General features: G+C 43.4%; 1 long non-coding RNA gene across 1 annotated transcript; it reads left to right on the forward strand.

The window, feature by feature from the left end:
• Window positions 1–1,900: 1,900 nt before the first annotated feature.
• LOC129145420 (uncharacterized) lies at window positions 1,901–7,125 on the forward strand. Its single transcript, XR_008550955.1, has 3 exons — window positions 1,901–2,021; window positions 3,626–3,918; window positions 7,038–7,125. It is a non-coding gene; the product is annotated as an uncharacterized LOC129145420 (long non-coding RNA).
• Window positions 7,126–7,778: the final 653 nt, after the last annotated feature.

Below are 7,778 nucleotides of genomic sequence, written 5' to 3' on the forward strand. Positions count from 1 at the left end.
TGGGCATTTAGCAATGAGGGAATGGCTAACTTGGGTGCTTGGTTTGGAAACTCTGGTCTTCCCCATCCTTCCCCATTTCTGTATTGCATACTAATTGTATTAAAGTTCCTTACCATTGAAGGTCTTATGCACTAGAATATGTTTTGTCTTGATGCAGTGGATGACAGAACCAATTTAGAGTGGACAGGTTTGAGGGTTTTGGGGTGCCCCTCTTCCAGTCTTGGAACACCTGCAGGGTAACTATTATGGACTCTTAGAGGGAACACAGCCCTTTTTCCCCATTATCTTGAAGCTAAATACTTAGAAGCTCCAGACTTTGGGGCATACTTGGACAATACGGTCTGTTAGTTAAATATGGAGGGAAAGAAACAATTATAAATATGATTGTGTGTGGAGGAAAAGCTAGTACAAAGGAATCTGTAGCTGTAACATTGAAGCATTTTTAAAAAGAACACAACTAGATCATTGTTATTATAAATAGACTAATTCTTCTGGGGTAATCACTGTAAAAGAAACTTTGATGTTGAATTTCAAAGCTAGCTAAAAAGGCAAGTAGAAAAGGACCTGGTCTTTTATGGGAAGAAGACATTCCTGTTGTGATTGGATATTTAACCTGAATAACCACAGCATGTAACAGGCACATCGTACTTTCAGTTTACAAAAGATTGTATAGTCTTTGCTCTTTTTAGTTTTGCTAATTCTAGAAACCATTAAGTGGTGCTAAATAATAATCGATTTTTAATTTGAAATGCTTAATTGGCTCTATTAAATGATTTATGAAGTCAGGCAGCCTATATCATCAAGCAAGTAGTTAATCAAAATGAAAGGTTTTTATAGTCAGAAATAGGGTGGGACAAGGTCATTAGCAAAAGAATAGGATTACTTCAGACAAAGCTACCTTCCTGTGGAGGAAGGTGGGGGAGGGCAAGTTCTTCTCAGGCAGTTTACCTCACAAATGCTGACCAGTAGGACATTCTTTTTTTTTTTTTTTTTTTTAATAGAGGCATGTTTTATTTATTTGTTTGTTTGTTTTGTTTATACATGTACTGGGTACAGTCAGAAGTGCGGGAGGGTGAGAGAATTCACCAGAGCCAGAGCGGGGAGCAGAGCAGGCAGAAGGACCGAAGTACACTGCTGAGGGGAGCAGCGGGCGGCAGGAGAGGTCTGTGCGCCATGTGGGACCCTCCTCTGGTGGCCGGGGAGCAGCTGGGGATCGAACCGGCGATGTAGAGGCCGCGGGCAGCTTCGCAACCCAGCGCTCAACCGCTGCGCCACCGGGGAGGCCCCAGTAGGACATTCTTGATTGGTTAGTTTAAATTTCCTTCTGGAAATTTTCCTTTTGAAGATTTCCTTTTGGGAGAGGCTGAAACTCTAATTATGTTAGGTAGTAAGTCATGGTCGGCCTGTAACGGGAAAGAAGCACTTCTCTCTCTCTTGTCCCTCCAGATAAGGTTTATTAATTTACCCTTTAAGTTTAACAACCTGTTTTCTTATATTCCAAGGAAAAAGAACATCCTGAAGACTATGGTACTGAAATTGCTAGCAAGCTGGCACCAATTTGAACCTCCCCAAATCTCCAGATACCTGCCTCACAGGGATGGATATGCTAACTCATGCTCATTTGACTCTTTTGTAACTCTGGATAAATACACCTGCCCTCTGCCAAAGAGAATGATGGTGAGTCATTCTTGATGAGTCTGCTGCCCTCATCAATTTGTTGACAAATTAAACTACTTTTCTTCTCAAACTGTTTTCTTTTATTGGCTGAGGGAAACCAAGACCAGCACTTGGTATCTGACCTGGCATGGATTTCTCCACTTTGGACCAAAAACAGTTTGTTTTAACAGTAAGAGTCATTAATATTATTTTCATTTTCATTTTTCAGATGAAAAAAGAAAGGATAAGAGAAAGGTTATTCAACTTTTCCACCATCACTTAACAAAGGAATAGCTAAGCCAGGACTCAGATTCAGGACTCTGTCTCCGTATTTTTTGAATCTACAGAGAGTGGCGATGATGCAGGTAGGTAAAATGTGGAAACATTTCACATGTTTAGGCTGAATATGAAAGGTCAGAGGAGAAATAAGCTTGAGGTCCATTGGAGATGAGCCAGTGTAGCCAGTGATAGAGGTTAAGAGTAGAAAAGTTGGAAAGGAGGCACCAGAAGACCAGAAACCTGGCTCATGCAATTCCGGGAGTTGGAGGAGGAGTAGAAGTGATTACCATAGTCCTTAAACAACTGTAGAAATGAAAAATCCTTAGATGCTCACCTCTAGATAAGGAGCTACAGACCCAAGCTGGTGTCTGACTGCTGTGTAGAGTGTCACTGGGTGCAGACCAGACCACAGGTGAGGATATGGAGATGGAGACCATTGTAGAATCTCTGGTCCTTTTCAAATTCTACATAGTTATTCAAGTCAATAAAAAATGAACCACTCCACAAAGGAATGAGCCCCTCCTGAAGAGAAGACTATATCAAGGTAATTTTTGGACTGGCACGGGGCAGTAGTCCTTCTACCTACCTGTGACTATGCAAGTGTTTCATTTCAGCAAACCTTTTGTGGAGCAGGAGCAGCAGCCCTCCTGCCCAGCTGTACTTATGCAGGAGCTCCTTGCCACCAACTCTCCCTTTGCAGGCCAGCAGTCTCCTGCTTGCCTGTGACCTGTGACCCTGCCAGTGCTTCTCTTCACTTACCTCTTTTTGCAAAGCAGCAGAGGCAGCTTCCTCCCAAGCCTGCCCGCCTGTGACTATGCAGACCTCTCTTAGCAAACCTGTCCCTTTTAGGGGCAGCCTTTTTTGTCTGCTTGTGTCTATACAGTGTCCTTTGTTCTTCTCTCCCTTTTTTCATAATAATCCTGTCTTTTTGGATAACCAATGTCTGTCTCATGCAGAAACTTGCTGGTGCCACTGAAAGGGGATCTTTTTAAAGATTTACTTTATTTATTTATGCATGCAAGAACTGGGGCATAGGCCAGAGGTGCAGGAGGTGAGAGAATTCACCAGAGACAGGGTGGGGTGCAGAACAGCCAGATCTACTGAAATACACTGAGGGGAGCAGTGAGCAAGATGGGGAAGATCTGCTGTACCATGTGGGTTAACTGGCTGGGTTAACTGGCCACTGATGAACACAGGCCACAGTGGCTAGTGATAGCACTGAGACTTTAATCCCTGCACCATCAGGGAGGCCTATCTTCTATCATTTTAAAAGGACTGTTGGTGTAGAAGAAGAATCAGATTTACTCTGTGCACTTTAGAGTGTTAAGACTAGAACAGGGAGACAGATTCCACTCAGTATTAAGAAGAGCTCCACAAAAAAGAAATTGTTGCGTTACATTCTTGAAGAATTGAATATGAATATTTGATAAAGTTATAGAAAAGACTCTTTGACCTTACAGTCCCTAAAATTCTATTCAAATCAAGTCTGTTGAAACATTGCAAAAGCATCAATAGCAATAGTGTACTTCCCCAGCACTCTAGTTACAGGGAAGGAAGGTGGGAAGTCACACAGTTTTTTTTGTTGCAATAATTATATTTCAATGTCTGTGTGCTTCTGCTTGACCTTGTGGAACCAAGCGTAAGTATTCTTAGCCATTGCTTGTCATTTTGTGTGTAACTGCCATTTTAGAATTTTAGGTTTTGCTGTCCCAGGAAAGACAACTGCATTCCAGAGATAGTTTCGACCCTCACTCCACCCTCGCCCTCCGGTCACCAATGAGGGCAAACTTGTTGCAATTGGAGCTGCAGGCTGGAGCTGCATCTCGACCAGGCCAGTCAGCTTAGAATTATAGCTGGGCAAAGTTGGAGAACGCATCCTTGTAGCCAATGAGTAACTGCCAGCATGATTTGACCTTATAAAAGACCCCTGCTTCCTCTGGATACCTGCTGCTACATTGGAAGGTGCTGTGAGCCTGGACTCGAGTAAGTAATAAACTCCCTTTTGTATTTGCATCGGTTGTCTTTGGGTTCTTGGAGGCTATGCTCGCCAAGTCTGCTGATCGTGGGCACAACAGACCTGCTGTAGAGTTGTTACAGGGCAGAGTACCCCTAAACCTTCCTGCTCTAAATAGGTTCTGACATCCGCTGCATCAAGACAAAACATACTCCAGTGCACAAGACTAGGGGATTAAGACAGCGACTCAGAGAGGATAGGTGTATGTATGTTTACTGGAACTTTGGGGAAACAGTTGCTCATGGGGTGGAATCCTTGACAGAGACTAAACTATGTCTTTCCTTTGGGCCCAGAAAACCAAACTGAGCCTCAAGAACTCTCTTTTCATAAAGGAGTTTTTGGAGATGGCCTTCAAGGGAGTCATCAGCCCACTTAGCACCTTAGAGCTCCCCAAATTGCAGGAGTCCTGTGATTTTATAGGGAGAGAATGAATGTGAGGGAAATTTGGGGGCTTTGCATTTCCTGATCCGAGGAGGTGCCAAGAGTCTAGGTGGCATTGTGATAGGCTAATCTCCACGGGAAAAGGAGATTCCAGATTCCCTGCCCCACCCTAAAGAAGGGTAGATTTGGGCAGGGAGGTGAAGCTAGAAAAGACTGGGAAAAGAAGGGAGAAGTGGAGAAACATCAAGGAAAGCCTGAAGAAGGGAGATAAGAAGACCTGGAGGAGGCACATGGAACAGAGAGACATGAGCAAAAGTTGTGCTTGCTTCTTGGCCTTGGGCTTGTACCAGGGACTTGGGGGACATGAAAGTAGACAATTGAAAGAGACAGAGACATGGGTGAGAGGCCCATGCGGAGGCTGACAATGGCAACCTTTATCTTGACTTGGACTTTGATTTTCCCCTTTTCCTTCCAGACTTGCCTGGCTCTTTCTGCCCCTTTCCAATGGGTCTGCACCATAAAGTGCCTTAGACTTGTGGCAGGATGTTGGGCCTCAGTGGCTCTACTTTTACTGGGCATTTACCCACAAGAGGATGGGTAGCTTTGGGTGCTTCATCTGGAAACTATACTCTTTCTCTTATCATTATTGCACACTAATTGCATTAAAGTTCCTTTTCATTAAAGGTCTTATGCACTAGAGTATGTTTGTCTTCATGCAATGGATGGCAGGGCCTTTTCTCAGCAATCAACACAGGTTTTTTTCTGATGTCATTATCAACTCAGAGAGGTACAGAGAATTTTTATTAGCATTATAACAGTCAGTTTTCTTAAATCTTACAGAAATAATGTGGAGCAAGTTAACAGTTAATCATAAGGAAGTGTTAGTATGCCACCAGGAATACCTGGGATCCTTAACCTTGCAAGCTCTAAAAATATTCCACCATCCATGTACACAAAGGCAAAGTAGACTCATAGTGTGAAAGATCTTTAGGAGAATTAGTGTGCATAGAAAAAGGAAAAAGGATATTTTCCACAATTAAACTCCTAATTACCCATGCCCTGTGCTAAATGCCTAGCCAAACAACATTGGCCTGAAGCAAGGCTGCTGAAGCCTAAAGGTTATCACAAGCCTAAGGCACCTTCTGGCAGGGAACCAGAGGAAAGGGGTTCTGAAGCAGATACTAGAAAACTAGAACAAAAGGAGATACTACAACAAGATATTGGTTGCCATTGTCAGCTTCCCTACAGGTCTCTTACTCACATGTCTCTTGTGTCTCTACGAGTGTCTCCTCCAAGTCTGCTTCCCAGCAATCAGGGTGCTGTAGACGCAAGAGTCCTCTCTTTTTTCTTAGCCCACCTGCCTTCCAAGTTATACAGCTTCACCTGACTGCCCAGTTACTCCCCTCATTCCCAGCAGCTAGTGCAAGGAGGCTGCAGGTAAATGGTGGGGAAAGTGGGGGAGGGTGTGAAGATGGTAGCTCCCCTAACAGAGGGAGTAGGGGAGTGCAATTCAGTGATGTAACAGTTAATCCCAAGGAGCAAATACACTTAAGTGAGTTAAAAGTTTAATTCTGCTTGTTACTAAATTTGTAGTCTAGAGAAGGTTGCAAAATGGAGGGTGTCTGGCTACACTAGCACAAAAATGCAGTCAGTGGGAAGGAAGTCATTTGTTCCAGGAGAGTAGTTTAGAGGATGTATGTATATGTGGGCAGTATGTATATGTGGGCACACATGTATGTATATGTGTGCATGTATATGCACAAAGTGTTTGGAGAAGAGGGTTATGGGACTAGTGATATGATTGAGAAATGTGCTTTATAGGGAACTTAACTTTGCCAGGACTTGGGCAGGAGGGGTATTTGGTGCAGTGAATAAGGCCACAGGAGCAGAAAGCAGAGTCCTTGCTGTGGTCTTAAAATAGGTGTCTGTACACATACTTTAAAAAATAAAAATCTTATACGCTTAAAGAGCATTAATGTAGAACATTAATACATATTAATGTAGATCACTGGACAATACAGAGAACAACAAAGAACAAAATGAATTCCTTTGTCCCCTTAATCAACATAACACTATTACCAATTTGGTGTCCTTATTCTGGATTTAATAATATTTTATTTTTTTTTAAGATTTATTTATTTATTTATACAAGAACCAGGGTACAGGCCAGATGCATGGGAGGATAAGAGGATTCACCAGAGACAGAGCAGGGGCAGAACAGGCAGACTGACAAAATACACTGTTGAGGGGAGCAGCGGCCGAGACAAGAGAGGTCTGCCGTGCCATGTGGGACCCTCGCTGGCTGGCCAGGATTGAACTGGCACTGCAGAGGCTGCAGACAGCTTCACAGCATGGCACTCAACTGCCTGCACCACCAGGGGAGGCCCCTGATAATATTTTAAAGAAATTTTCAATATCCTCTTCCCCATTTTTTAAATTTTTAAAATCTTCAAGTATATGGAAAAGTGCAAATAACAGTAGGATACCTTCCTCCTAATTCGTCAATTGTTGACACCTGCCAAGTACATTTTTTTCCTGAATCATTGGAATCATTGGAAGGTGTGTTGTTGCAAAACATCATGTCCATAGGGTCTGTTTTGTCCATTTGGTAACCTGGGGGTGGTAGGTGAGGTTGGGAGGGTAGTGCTCCTCCACCCAAAATCTGCAATACATGTTCAGGCTTTTCTAACAATTGTTTCCTTGTAAGCTGTCACTGTTCAGGAGCAAGATGTGACTCAGTCCTTAATGTGTCTCCACCTCATCCTGGCCCGACTGAACCTCAAAACTACTCACTGCCCCAGATCACCAGGTAAACATCTCTTTCTGGTTGGCCTCCTGCTTGAGTCAGGGAGAGGATGTGTGGGGCAGATTTACTTCCCACTGTGCATAATTTTCAATGTGGCTCTTGTTGTGCCCAAGATCAGCAGTCTCAGCGAGCATAGCCTCCAAGAACCCAAAGACAGCCGATGCAAACACAAAAGGGAGTTTATTACAGACTCAAGTCCTGGCTCACGGCACCTACCAACTCAGCGGCAGATATCGAGAGCTCCGAACAGAGGAAGCAGGGGTCTTATATAGGGTCACAAGCAGGCATGAATTTTGAAACAAGCTGGCAATTACTCATTGGCTACTACAAAGGCATTTTGGCATGCACGGTTATAGTTTCAAACTGATTGGACGGTTAGAGATGCTGTCTCATTTATGGATAAGACTGCCCTCATTGACGGCTGGGGTGGTCTGCTTTTTCGTCACCAAGTGGAGTGAGGTGTTGTGACTGTTGAAACTATCTCCGGAGTGAGCTGTACAAGGACTAACATATCAAGATGGAGGATATACAAAATGGCAAAACCTCGGCTAAGCTTGATTCCACAGCTCTTATTCATAGTTTTATTTGGCATTGATGGTTTAGAGTCATTCCTGTGAGACTGAACAACTCTGGATGTATAAA

This window comes from Talpa occidentalis, unplaced genomic scaffold (genome assembly GCF_014898055.3).
Source record: "Talpa occidentalis isolate TD23 unplaced genomic scaffold, MPIMG_talOcc4v2.1 talOcc4.11, whole genome shotgun sequence".
Taxonomy (NCBI): Eukaryota; Metazoa; Chordata; class Mammalia; order Eulipotyphla; family Talpidae; genus Talpa; species Talpa occidentalis.